The 15,536-nt window shown below is 34.5% G+C and overlaps 1 protein-coding gene across 2 annotated transcripts in view; it reads right to left on the bottom strand.

Annotated features, from left to right (window-relative positions):
- The window catches only part of LOC121378662 (xylosyltransferase 2-like), a 69,140-nt gene that overhangs the window by 53,276 nt on the left and 328 nt on the right, over positions 1-15,536 (bottom strand). The window lies entirely within an intron of this gene.

Below are 15,536 nucleotides of genomic sequence, written 5' to 3'. Positions count from 1 at the left end.
ATTTGTTTTATATATAAGTATAATATTGAACTAAAACACTTCAAAGGTAATATACATGTATGTCAATTCTTAGACATGTATATAAAACATATAGGAATAACTATTAATATTATGAATATGTATTCAGTTAGAAGATCAGACATTAAATTTCATGTTTTAGTATATACCGTAATTTGGTGGCCATCTTGACAAAATATGGACTAATCTAATATTGATGACATAGTGCTCATACTACCCTAACTTCAAAGACAAATTACTACCTGTTCCACTAATTATATTTTTGTCTACATTTTTAATGTTATTCCTGGCTAAATTCTGAACAAACTCTGTTAATTTCATTACTGTTGCAATTTGTGATGGGTATACCATATATATATTGGCATAGATTGCTTGGACTATACATGTACATTAAAACCCCTCAAAACCGGACACTCTGTAAACAGGAATTATTTCAAAACTGCAAATTTTTAACGGTCCTTTTTTAAAAATCTGTACAGAAAATAACCTCTCTAAACTGGTTACCTCTTAAAACCGGATATTTTACTTGGCCCCAAGGGTGTCCGGTTTAGAGGGGTTTCACTGTACATGTTGACATTACTGCAAATTGTACATTGGCATTGACACAAATTGTTAGGACTGCATCTACAACTCACTCATCAAGTGTTGTTCATTCAAATATTTATTGATCTTTTTATACATATGGTGAACATGTATACATGTATGTATACAAAATATAATTTACTTATCCATGCACTTTCAATGTTTTACAAACAAAGCTACATGTATATATATACATGTATAGACTATGGAAAGAAGTGTTTTATTTAACGATGCACTCAACACATTTTATTTACGGTTATATGGTGTCAGACATATGGTTCAGGACCACACAGATTTTGAGAGGAAACCCGCTGTCGCCACTACATGCATGGGCTACTCTTCCGATTGGCAGCAAGGGATCTTTTATTTGCGCTTCCCACAGGCAGGATAGCACAAACCATGGCCTTTGTTGAACCAGTTATGGATCACTGGTCTGTGCAAGTGGTTTACACCTACCCATTGAGCCTTGCGGAGCACTCACTCAGGGTTTGGAGTCGGTATCTGGATTAAAAATCCCATGCCTCGACTGGGATCCGAACCCAGTACCTACCAGCCTGTAGACCGATGGCCTGCCACGACGCCACCGAGGCCGGTGTATAGACTATGGATTATTAGCCAACTTTAAAAAAAATTACACACCCCGGGGTGGAACATACACACATACATGTAGTAAAGTGCTAGCCTAAGACCGAAACTCATCTGTGGGCTCACTGAGCTATAAATTGTCTTCATGACTGGTGTAACAAAGGCTGTGGTATGTACTATCCTGTCTGTGGGATGTGCATATAAAATGTCCCTCGCAGATAATTGGAAAGAGTAGCTGATTGCATGGCAGCACTGGTTTTCATCTCTGATTATGTCTGTGTGTGCATGCATGGTCCGTAATCATACATTTATGTTCAACGCTATATTAATATAGATAAGACACATTCTCTGATTTGGGGCGAGACATAGCACAGTGGTAAAGCGCTTGCTTGATGCACGGTCGGTTTGGGATCGATCCCCGTCGGTGGGCTTACTGGGCTTTTTCTCACTCCAGCCAGTGCACCATGATTGGTACATCAAAGGCAGTGGTATGTGCTATCCTGTCTGTGGGATGGTGCACATAAAAGATCCCTTGCTGTTAATCGAAAAGATAAGCCCATGAAGTGGCGACAGCGGGTTTCCTCCCTCAATATCTGTGTGGTCCTTCACCATATGTCCGACGCCATATAACCATAAATAAAATGTGTTGAGTGCATGTGTCATTAAATAAAACATTTCCTTCTTCCTTTATTCTCCGATTTGTTTTTTGTTCATGCCAAACAGTGCCCCATGACTGGTATATGAAAGGTTGTGGTATCTTCTGTCCTGTTTGTGGAAAAATGCTTTTGAAAGATTTCATGGAAATAGATGGGAAAATGTAGAGAGTTTTCTCTAAAACCAGTCAGAATTATCAAAACTATGACATCAAACAGCTGATGATGTTCAGTGCTCTATATACTGCTGTCTTTAAACAAAACAATCTTCAACTTTTAAAAATTTAACTAGTGTGATAAACATCCACTGATTTTATATATAAATTAATATACATACATATATTATATATATATAAATATGTATTATGCATATAGCACAATCTACCCAAACAAAAATTGCAAGCTTTTTCAATAGCTGGTAACTACCTAGCGACAAGTTTAAGTTACTTTATCAAGAGAATAAAAATAATTTCTACAACGCATCTTTTAGTGTAAAAGAAATTTCAACATGGTGGTACAAAAGTAACACATCACTAAACAAGTTCATAATCACATACTTTAACACAGAAAGGAATTAAGAGAGACTAGTGCTTAGAAAGGTTTTAGATTTCTCTTGTTGTAATTCAAGTGCAAAGGAAATGACCTATATATATATATATATATATATATATATATGTATATATATATATATATATATATATATATATATATATATATATATATATATATACATGTATGTAGATGTATATAACATATGTGTAGTACTATGTCACCATTAGTCATAAACGGTTTCAGTTATCAACCACATGAATTTACATGTATATCAATTCATAACACAACAAACATCACACACATTGTATAATATGTATTCAAATGGTCCTTAACTTTAATGAAAATGTTTAATAAATTAAGACAAAATACATATATATATAAATTAATTTTACAAAACTGGAAAGCTCCCAAAACCGGACATTTTAAATATCAGTACACCTGACATCTCTATACCATACCTTTCCAGGGATAGCTCTGCCACTAACCAAATTTGCCAATTGCGAATTTTAAAAATAATTGATGAATTTTATTTTAATTTGGCGAAAGAAAGTGGTGTAATAATTGATATTTTGTTTAAAAATAGCTGTAGGTTCTGCTTTTTTGACATAACTTAATTGGCAAATTTTTCTGATCACCCAGAGCTATATACATGTATAGTCCTATCTTTAAAACCTGACTTTTTACTTGATCCAAGGGGTTTCCAGTTTAAAGGGGTTTCACTTTATAACAAGTAAGTCTGGGTGTGATTTTGGGATGGAGGTAGGGGGAAGCTACACATGTAGGTGTCATTTAATTACAATAACAAACAGGTACATGAACCTAACACAATTTAAATGAAAAATGAAAAAATAAAAAATAAAAAACCATAATGATATATATAAAATCATAAAAATTCGTAAGTTTGATTAAATATGGAATAAACAAATTCTGCTATGGTAATCACAACAGCTGGCGAAGAGTTAAATTTATGAAGTTGAAAAAATAACACACCCATTAAAACAAAAAAAAAAATTTAATTTTTGCTATCGAGTAACTGTCCTCAACTTTGATGCAAAATGCAAATCTCTTTTGCATTTTTAATAAAACCCCAATTTTATGTACAAACATTCAGAAAGACTTCCTCTCTCAATGCAATGCCTAACAGTAACTGCATTTGTATGCTATGTTGCATTGTGCAATATATATATGTCAGGGTTTTTGCCAGAGTAAAACGTGTATGGCACCATACCCAAATGTTTTGGCAGATTTTCTTTTTTAAAGTTAACCTTTTGACAAAATTAATTACTCTTATCATTAATACATGATTTTCTTAACCCTAACCCTGAACTTAACCCATTTTCTTTGTAAGGAGGCTTCCCATACCCCGTCTTGACTGTGGTTGCATTCAATTCCATAGCATCATACCCAAACATTTCTTTCTGACAGAAACACTGCACATGTACATACCTGTACACATGATGTACATTGTACATGCATCATTGTATGTCTACACACATGTACACAGTCAAAATACAAGCAATACAAGCGTGCAATGTAGATTTACACGTAAGCTGACGACCTCTGAACCAGGACGCCATAAACATGTTCACTTGTCTTAAAAAAAGCAATTCCAAGCAAATGAACCATACAGTGCTGTACTGAGTACTTTCTGAAATAAAAACCTTAAACAGCATTCACAGGATACATGTAGCTTTTAGCCAAGTACTTTCCAATTTGGAGAAGAATTACACAGTTTTGGTAATCGGAGTCAAACATGAAATACATGTCCCTTGAATAATACTGGTACTACATATACCGACCGGTAGATACCGGAGTATACATCAAAAGATGGTTTGTTTTGTTTAACGACAACACTAGAGCACATTGATTCATTAATCATGGCCTATTGGATCTCAAACATTTGGTAATTTTGACATGTAGTTTTAGATAGGAAACCCACTATATTTTTCCATTAGTAGCAATGGATCTTTCATATGCACCATCCCACAGACAGCACATGCCACAGGCTTTGATACCAGCCGTGGTGCACTGGCTGGAACAAGAAATAGCTCCGTGGGCTCACCGACAGGGATTAATCTCAGACCGACTACGCATCAAACGAACGCTTTACCACTGGGCTACGTCCTGCCATGCATCAAAAGATACGTAACTGGGTCTACATGGATTTATCCACGCATTTTGTAGGTTCTAAGGTAGGCCCTTTCTCAAAAGAAAGTGGCTGAAAATGCCCAATTTCTATGCTAAAAATTCCCAATATATATTTAATATATATATATATATGTCTGTTATAATAAATTAATTTAACAGTGATGTGCTGAATCATTCAGGTGCCTTAAGAAATATCCCAAGTATCATTTACTAGCAATTCCATCAGACATGGGACTTTGGCTAATAATCCTGGATAAATCCCTGGGCCCGTGCTTATAAAACTTAGTCTAGACTTTAACATAATGCTATTTGAATGGCATTGCCATGACGTTAAAGTCTGGACTTTATTAAAGTCTAGACTTTAAGGTTTATAAGCACAGGGCCTGGTCTATACACATAATCTGCTATGATCATGTACATACTACATGTACTTAAACTTATGATTTTTATGTTAAACCTTAAATTAAAGCTTATAAGCTTCATAATATAGAGAATATTTAACTTTATTTAATCCTTTAGAACAAATTTTATTTGCTTCATGAGATGCCATCAGAGTTTGTGCCAGAGGGTATGAAGGGTAAAATTACATAAACTAAAATCTTGGAAATTAAAGGATACATTTTGATAATTTTAAGAACAATTATAGTCAGAGAACTGCTGTTTAAAATTTGTCAAAGTACATGGAATACAGTGTCCATATTCAAAAGATTTAAAACCCATAACAACCACTTATGATCTGTTTTGTTTTTAATATGTATCCTCAAATTATTTTGCACTGAATTAATTTATATATAAAATAGATTCATGTACATGTCACTTCTGTAACAACATGACTCAAATGATTTACTAATTGCTTTTAACTGCATTTTTCAGTCGGGCAACTTAATTCTATGATACTAGTTGCCCGTCGGACGACTGACTTTTTTTTTTACACCAAAAGGCGAGTTGTGTCGCATAATAATGTGCAGTTTCCTTGCCCACAATCACTTTTAAACTGTCGTTATCTAAATCTTCAATCAATCAGTCGAAATCATGTGGGTTTGTTTGCCACTCGGAACTCCTCGGCCGATTCTGTGAGACATCGTAATCATAATCGGCTGAAGTATTCCGAATAGTAAACATTCCAGTGCATTCGATTGGGAAATAGCTGATCACAAAAATCTTAAGCAATTAGGCCCCATATGTACATGTATGTGTATAACTACAAACATTTAAAAACATTATTAAAAAGTAATGTATTTTATTGTCAGACAGTACATATTACATTTTACAATAACAACATATTAATTCCAAACCTGTTGGTTGCTGTTTTATTGTAATATAAATATAACTCTAGTTTCAAAACACGGATGAAATCGGGGCAACCAAATGTTTGGAGGGGTAACCTCAATGTGAACTCATACTTGCCCTCTGGGCAAGCGACCAAAATCTTTAAAATTGAGCACTGTTAATATAATATTTATACACAAATGAAATTTTTATGTTATGGTATAAATTTATATACATTTATAAACAAGAGTTTAAAAACACTTTTCCTTCAATGTGACAAATACATCTTACAGTTACACACAATAATGTCAGGAATTTTCATCTACTGTATAAAATTATTAAAAGGTTTTCTTCTACTGTATAATAGGTTTCCTTCTACTGTATTCTACTGTATAAAAGGTTTCCTTCTTTCTACAGACTGATCATATGAAATCTTGCATAATATACATGTATGCATGAGCAAAGTCATGAAAAATGCAACATTGTGTGCCCCACATTATAGGAATCAGCACCACTTGGATAAATCTGACATTTTACATTTGTGTGTGCTTTATTTTTAGAGTATGACTGTCGGTCCCTGTATACTACAATGATTAAAAGATAAATAATTAATTGTATCGGTTTTAAAATGGACCTTTTCTAATTAGACAACACGATATATGTCTTATGTCACGCCATGTAATCACAGTGCATGATAGCATCATTTACATGTTTAATTAGCAATGTTTTTGTCATCTTTAATTTCTGATATATATATGTAGGTATATAATTGATCACACACAACATACATGAAATGTGGTTAATTCATCCACTGGGACCAAATTAAGAGTACTTACAGGGATAGAAATACATGTACATTGTAGAATGTCAAATACATGTGCAGTAGAATGTCAAATACATGTACAGTGTAGAATGTCAAATACATGTACAGTGTAGAATGTCAAATACATGTACAGTGTAGAATGTCAAATACATGTACATTGTAGAATATCAAATACATGTACAATGTAGAATATCAAATACGTACATTGTAGAATGTCAAATACATGTACAATGTTGAATGTCAAATACATGTACAATGTAGAATGTCAAATACATGTACAATGTCGAATGTCAAAAACATGTACATATGTACAATGTAGAATGTCAAAAACATGTACAATATAGAATGTCAAATACATATACAATGTAGAATGTCAAATACATGTACAATGTAGAATGTCAAATACATATACAATGTAGAATGTCAAATACATGTACAATATAGAATGTCAAATACATGTACATTGTAGAATGTCAAAAACATGTACAATGTTGATTGTCAAATACATGTACAATGTATGACCAGCTGCTGTTTGTTTCTAAATTGTAGGCCAAAAGAAATTTTAAAAAAAAAAAAACCCACAAAGTAAAAGTCTCAATGTTTCATCAACTACATGTAAATGTTGACATTGTCAAGAGAAAAGAAATGTATGTCCCGCAAAGAAGAAAATATAGCCTACTGGAAATAAGGCAGTACATGGTGAGGGGAAGTAAGGAAGGAAGGAAGGAAGGAAGGAAGGAAGGCATGTTTATTTAACTCACCACAATTTAACTACTGTTATATGGCGTCGAACATACACATACATCTTGTATATATATGTATGGTTAAAGGGACATTCCTGAGTTTGCTGCATTGTAAGATGTTTCTGAGTAATAAAATATTTCTACAATTAAACTTACATATTAAATATATTTTCTTGTTTAGAATATCACTGTCTGTATATTCAATGTGTTTCTGGTCGTCTTAATATTTGTAAGAAGCCCAAATTATTTCGTACAAATATTAGAACAATCAGAAACACGATTAATATACAGCCACTAATATTTTATGCAGAAAAATAGATTTGATACGTCATTATAATCATTAAAAAGTCTCTGTTAGTTGATAACATCTTAAAAAGTGCAGCAAACTCTGGAATGTCCCTTTAAGGACCACACAGATAATGAGATGTGGAGCACTGGTTGGAATGAGAAATAACTCACCCACTGACGAGAATCGATATTATTAATATTAGAACCAGACATCAGATGAGTGTTTTATCACTGGGCTACATCTACATCCCACCCCTACATTGTGAGGAAAGAGTTTGGGATAGAATGTGGAAAAAATAAAGACCTCTAAAAAGTGTTTTACTCTGAGAAGTGTTTTACTATTTTTCAAACATTATGGAGTTACATGTAAAATATAAGAGAATCACAGGGTACAATATTTCACATGAACTATCGGTCTGTTCACGTGTATGTTATGCAGATTTAAATTCACACAAACTGCCAATTAGTTATATGTAGCAAACCATTCAATGATCTGAAAGTACCAAGTATATAAAACAAAACAAAAAATAAATAAATATTTTTTTTTTAAAGCAGTTCCAGATGCGATGGATTTGAAATGCAATAAAATATTTTAATACATGTATTTATCAGAAAGATGGACATTAAAATGTAAGTTCAATGCTAGTTTCAAATTAACTGACCGTATGCTAATATAATTCATGTACCTGAACAACTGGGATCTGCAGTCAGTATGTGATCGATCCCCATCAGTGGGCCCATTGGGCTATTTTTCGCTCCAGCCAGTGCACCACGACTGGTATATCAAAGGCTGTGGTATGTGTTATCCTGTCTGTGGGATGGTGCATATAAAAGATCCCTTGCTGCTAATCGAAAAGAGTAGCCCATGAAGTGGCGACTGCGGGTTTCCTCTCTCAATATCTGTGTGGTTCTTAACTATATGTCAGACGCCATATAACCGTAAATAAAATGTGTTGTGTCGTTAAATAAAACATTTTCTTTCCTTGGACAACTGGTTACCTAGGAGTAGGAATCACAAGCTAAATATAGCAGATGAAATAATGGTACATGTATAAATCTGTCTTGAAAAATTACTTGTGATATTTTTGGCGATTTTAGCAGGTAATTTCTATTTCAAATACTACATTGTAGGTCTAAAAAAATTGGCAGCTTTTCATAGGCAATTATTTCCATCCCTGCATTGACTATATACATGTAGTGTCTTATTTAAATATTAACGTCTGTTTTGGCTTACAAAACAAGGACAAAATCCTCTTACTGGCAGTTACATGCATATATTATGATGTATACCTGGGAATAATGTGTCAAACCAGTGTTGTGTCACCATGTAACAACAAATTTATTAAACCCACGGGCTATACTCATCACCATCTGTCAACATATACAATCTGTTGACATATACACTAACTCACAAAACACTGCAAAGATTTATACTGGCCTTATGGATAAAGCATATATACTCTGCATGCTACAATGTATACAGTGTATGCATGCAGAAAGATTTAAAGTTTGTTTGCTTTGTTTTAACGACACCACCAGAGCGCATTGATTAATTAATCATTGGCTATTGGATGTCAAACATTTGACTCGTAGTCATCAGAGGAAACCCGCTACATTTTTTTCTAATGCAGCAAGGGATGTTTTATATGCACTTTCCCTCAGACAGGAAAGCACATACAACGGCTTTTGACCAGTTGTGGTGCACTGGTTGGAACGAGAAAAAAAACAATCAGAAGATTGGATCCACTGAGGTAGTTTGATCCTGTGACGCAAGCACCTCAACGGGCTGAGCTAAATCCCGACCCGCATGCAGAAAGAGGGAAAAGAAAAAGATAAAAATTATGAAACATCTTCTTAGTATAGTAGTTACAGAGGAACATTCATAGGAAATAACATGTCAAATAATTGTTGTGTCACGATGTAACAACAAATTTATTAATCCCACTGGCTACTTGTCATCATCTGATATGTGTACTGACAAAACATGGCAAAGTTTTACATGTATATTGTCTTACAAATAAAGCAAATTACATTGTATATATCTAATGTACATAGAAAAAAAACCAGAAAAAAAAAGAAAAGAAAAGGAGAAAAAAACCCAAACAAATAACAAAAAAGAAAAAAAGAAAGGGGAAACAACTTTAGGCATGTGACACAGCATTTGTAAGATGATGATGGATGGATGTTTAACGACTCCCCAGCCCGAAAAACAAATTGGCCATTGGGTGTCAGGCAATGGTAATAAATATATAACAAATATATCAGTTTAAAAATAATATATGATCAAAACACATTGTAAAGAGCTGTGCACAAATTTAGCTATCACAGTCTGTGAAAAAATATAGCTATCACAGTCAAATAGTTAAAACTTATAATAAAACTCAGATTCTCTTAAAAAATTTAAAATGCGATTTGGCTGGAACCGAAATCATTCCAGCACATTTCTTCTTCCAAATACATATATCTTTTATTTTTTCAGCAAAAGGTGGCGAACTGTCAAATTACATTGACAGTGCTCACACTGAGGTGGAGGATCTTTCTTCAAAATATATGAATGGGTCAAATGTGTATGACCGATGCGAGCACGGCACAATACTATTTCATCCTTCCTGCACTGCCTGTAGGAGGACTGCCAATCTTCCAGGACCGGCTTGACAGAATGAAATTTGTTCGCGATCACACCATTCCATTCATTTTGCCAAGAGGAAAAGATATATTGGTTGATGCAATGTTTAAAATCATTGTATGGTACTCCAACCATGACACGAGGCAAATCCAAAGCAGACTTGGCAGCAGAGTCTGCCTTTTCATTACCCATGATGCCAACATGGCTGGGTACCCAACAAAAAACAATCTTTTTATTGGCAATAGATAAAAACACACACTTTCATATCACCATCCCAATTAAGGGATGTTCCAGCTTCATACATTGTAAAGCATTTGTAAGACTACACATGTATATATATATATATACATGTATAAAAAATAAAATAATTAACAAGCATTCTGAGAGTACTACTAAAGCAATACTTATGTCCCCTACCAACCCTAATAAATGTTTGTATCTACGTATAAGTTCAAGAGCCATAACTCTGTGAAAAGTGTGTAAATCGACTAAGTCAAACATGATCTGTAACAGTACATGATAAAGCTAAATACCAAATTTCAGCTCAGTATTTTGAGCTACAAGTGCAAGAGCCGAAACTCTGTGAAAAGTGGGTAAATCGACATTAAAGTCAAACTTGATATGTAACAGTACATACTAAAGCTACATGTACATACCAAATTTCATCTCAATATTTTGAGGCATTGTGAAAAAAAAGTACCTCCCAAGCTCAAGGGTCATAACTCTGTGCAAAATGGGTAAATAATTGCCATGAAAGTCAAAGATGATCTGTAACATATTAGTAAAACTACATTATAAAATTTCAGCTCAATATCTTGAGATCTAATTTCTGTATACCTTCATTCAAGGGCCATAACTCGGTCAAAAATGGGTAAATCGCCATGAAAGCCAAACTTGATTGGTAACAGTTTGTGATAAAGCAATACACAAAATTTCAGCTCAATATCTTAAGACATTGTTAGGGAAAAAAGTCCAAAAACTATGCTTGCAGACGGACAAATAGACAGACAGACTGAAGGATGGAGATAAACCTATATACATGTACATGTAGTCCCGTCCAGATGGACCAGTAGGGTATTAGAAAAGAAAACTACCATCTTTAAATATGCACACCAAGTCAACTGAGCCTTGATCACTCAACCATGTACATCCATGCGCAACCCACTTTTTAGTCATCCTACATTACCAAAATTACTCCTCTGTCATGATCCCAAACACTCACTAACCTCAAGAAGACCTACCAAAAGAGGTAAAAATAACTTTTTCTTTTCATAAAAAAACAACAACAAAATACAACAGAAAAAAACAAACAAGCAAGCTTAAATGTCTCTAATTACAGAGCTTCTAGAATTGTTTTACAAAATCCACCAGCCGTGGGATCAGTGATTTTAAAAATGTACTAGCCATGACTAATCATTCACTAGCCCTACTTTACTTAATACAATTTTACTACTAATAATAATAATTGGATATGTTACCTAAAGAGAAAAAAAAAACCCATCAAGATTGGGGGGGGGGGGGGGGGAGGCAGCATATTCATATTTACAAAATAGACTTAAATGCAGCATTTGATAACTGTTTTTCACTAGCTGTCGGGCATGGCAGTAGTAGTTATTTACTAGCCCATCATTGAATATCACTAGCCATGGGAGTGGGGCTACCATAATCTAGAAGCCCTGCTAATTAATATTATTGTGTTGGCATGCGAAGATGCAGAACATATATATGTGTGTGTTTTATTCATTAAGACGGCAAAAATAAATTACAAAAACTCTCGAGCAAGTTAAGACTCTAAGAGTGGAATGTACAAATGAAAAGAAAATTCAGTAAAAAAAAAATGAGTTTGCTCTAGTTGAATTTTTATTTTTTTTAGTTTGGCAGATTTCCAGTTTTCCATTGTTTTGCAATTACATGCATGCACAGCAGTACACAATTACACACTTGTAACTGACAGAACTGGAGAACAAGGGAGAGGAAATGTCTGCTTGTTGAACTTGTACTGTAGACAAAACGAACAGGTGGAAACCACATGACATTGCCAATATTTGCAGACACAAATACATATATGTACATGTATATACAGTTTTATGCCTCTATGTGTCTGACTCCAAGTACAAGTACCAGTATGTCTATTGTGAACACATGGCTTTAATGGGTAAAACAATGTAATGGGTTTCATCATCAAAATAACCTTATATAGTGTCAATGTTTCTGGCAGAAAGAAATTTTTGGGTATGGCATTATGGAATTGAATGCATCCACAGTCAACAAGGGGTATGGAGGGCCTCCCCCAGAAAGGAAAATGGGTTACGTTTAGGGTTAGAGTTAAGAAAACCATATAGTAATGATAGAGTCATTCATTTTCTTAAAAGATTAACTTTAAAAAATCAAATCTGCAAAACATTTGAGTATGGCGCCATACCCGTTTTACCCTCTGGCAGAAACCTTGCATGGGTTTATGACATCGATATCATGGTTAAGTTATAGGATATATAGTAGAATCTCATTGGCTCGAACGTCCAATGGTCGAACCTACCGGTATTCTCGAACCAAGAACAATGTCCTGATTTTTTCTCTCTATTAAACTCTTTTATTTTGTTCATTGGTCTGAACTGTAAAATTAAACATATTTAGCTCGAACGACTAAGTCTATTCGAAGAAATACAAAAAACTATTTATGTACAAATTTTTCATCGACCTTTCATGTCAGTCACAAAAGTAAGTTATTATAAATTCGGAAGTGGAACGAATTAATCCTAGATCATATGCTGGCTTACCATGTTGTTTATTTAGCACCTATCGGTAATTATCTTTCTAGTAAAGACAATTGTACTATGATAATTGTTAGCTGAATAAACCTTGCATGTAACACCAATCAGTTGGTGAACCTAGGCAGGAGAGATCAATGTAATATAGTGATTGCAACAATAACAGGTAAAGGGCCTCCGCCTGTGCTTCATGCACTTTCATTTTTTCTCAACGTTGTTGATATGTCGCAAAAGATTCTACAACAGCATAATAAAGAACGATTTTTTAAATTAATAAATATTTATAAATACAGACTACCAGTGTGTTTTTTATTTGTTTATTTAACGGTCATAAATAATAGTTACAAATATGTATCTCATCCGACATTTGACAGCGATTTCATTACTCATGAGTCAATCAGACCATCTCGCCCAAGCCAGTTTTACGGAAATATGCAAGGTGTTCCGATTGGTTTTTGTGGTACAGAAGCACCCGACAACGGCCGAATGCATGGTTCGAACTACCCAATGGGTCGAACAGACTTTGATGCACTGATATTGTTCGAGCCAATGAGATTCTACTGTATATGTATGTATATATATATATATATATATATATATATATATATATATATATATATATATATATATATATATATATATATATATATATAAATAATATATATTCATCGGCTATTGCAGGGTTCAAAATAGGATGTAAACTATGGCCTCACCAAGCGCCGTTTAATATTCTTTTTTCTTACACACCCTTTGGTGAGAACATTATTCATTATTTTTGATAACACATACTTGTTTACACATGTATGTATGTTAACTTCTTTTTCTTCTTCTGCGTTCAGTTTCTTTATGCTCCATGAATTCAAATTGTGAGTTTTACCGCCTCCATGAACTCCACAGTCAGCAGCAGGTCATCTCTTTTGTGTAACTAACAATTTCAAGATATTTGACTGGCTTTTCCTAGGTGATGACCAGGTCACCATGCAATGCCATACATTCAGTGAAAACATTATTTTTCTGTGACATGTAAGTTAGCTACAAGTGCAAGGACTGTAAATAACTTTTAGTAGAAAAAGATGTTAAAATTTGCTTAAAACCTTGTTTTTGAGGATATATAAGAAACAGAATAATACATTTGTGTCCATTAAGATAGCACTGATCTGACAACTCGTTGTTTAAAAACACATCCAAATTTAACTCGCTTTCGCTTGTTAGAAACATTTTAAAACAACTTGTTGTAAGATAAATGGTATCTAATGGCCACTTAAGTATTATTCTCTATATACTAATTAGCAGGGCAAAATAAATATGTCCTGCTAAGAAAAAATATGGCCTGCTAGAAATAAGACAACACATGGAGGCATTGTTAAATAAAATAAACTTTTGGGGGGTAAAGGAAGGATTTAGAATTGTGTGTGAAAAATGTCTTCCGAAATGTATATTAGAGCATTACTGAATTAAAATATAACAGAATTACAAGCAAGCTCTATAGCAAATGAAATAATCCTACCTACATCTGTATCTTGAAAAAAATGACCTGCACTTTTTTGGTAGTTTTAGCAGGTGAATTTATATTTATCTGCTAGGTCTAAAAAATTAAACACTTTTCGATTTTCGCAGACCGCTATTTCGAGCCCTGTATTGGATGTCGAAGCTTTGTTAATTTTTACTTCCCTTGTAGTCTTCAGAGGAAACTGATCACATTAATGTTTCCATTAACAAGGGATCTTTTATACATACTTTCCCACAGACAGGACAGCAGATGTACATGATCAGGTCAGGTCAGGTCAGGTCATAGGGTTTTACGTGCACATTCAGAACAAGCTGTTGTAGCGCACGCCTGTCCATGACAGGGATGTACATACATGTATACAATATAGCCTTTTATACATGTACCTGTCATGGGGCCCTGTTTGGGACAGGAAAAAAACAATCACACAATGTGGCATCAGAGGAGATTAGATCCTGTGACCAAAGCACTCCAGGCGAGTGCTCTACTGACTGAGCTAGATCTCACCCATCTTATTAAAAAAAAGTTAATGTTTTTTGGTTGGTTTGGGGTTTTTCTTTCAATGTTTTATATTCTCACATTTGACTAGAAATGGCAAACTGGTATTTAAATATTCAGTGAAGACCTGTTAGTTTTCTTGGCTCACCAAAGAAGGGGGGGGGGGGGATACCTTCGTCCGATCACATCTCGAGTGAAGGAGTCCTTTAAAAATCTGTGGACGTGTGTGTGGGGTGGGGGGTGGGGGGGGTTCAGAAGGCTGGAACTACTGTATTTGTTCATCTGAAATTCAAACCCTCCAATATGTTTGTACCTTTCGTTCCTCAAATTTAAATTTTCTAAAGCATCACTGCGATCTGATTCAGTGACATCACAATGACAGTGCACCTCCCCACCCTACCCCCCCCCCCCCCCCCCCCCCCCCCCCCCCCCCCCACACACACACATCACATTCTAAACACTCAGCAGGCTCTTGG

Source organism: Gigantopelta aegis, chromosome 8 (assembly GCF_016097555.1).
Source record: "Gigantopelta aegis isolate Gae_Host chromosome 8, Gae_host_genome, whole genome shotgun sequence".
In the NCBI taxonomy this organism is placed as follows: Eukaryota; Metazoa; Mollusca; class Gastropoda; order Neomphalida; family Peltospiridae; genus Gigantopelta; species Gigantopelta aegis.
The sequence above is the reverse complement of the archived record's forward strand: the minus strand, read 5'-3'. Positions and strand labels throughout refer to the sequence as shown.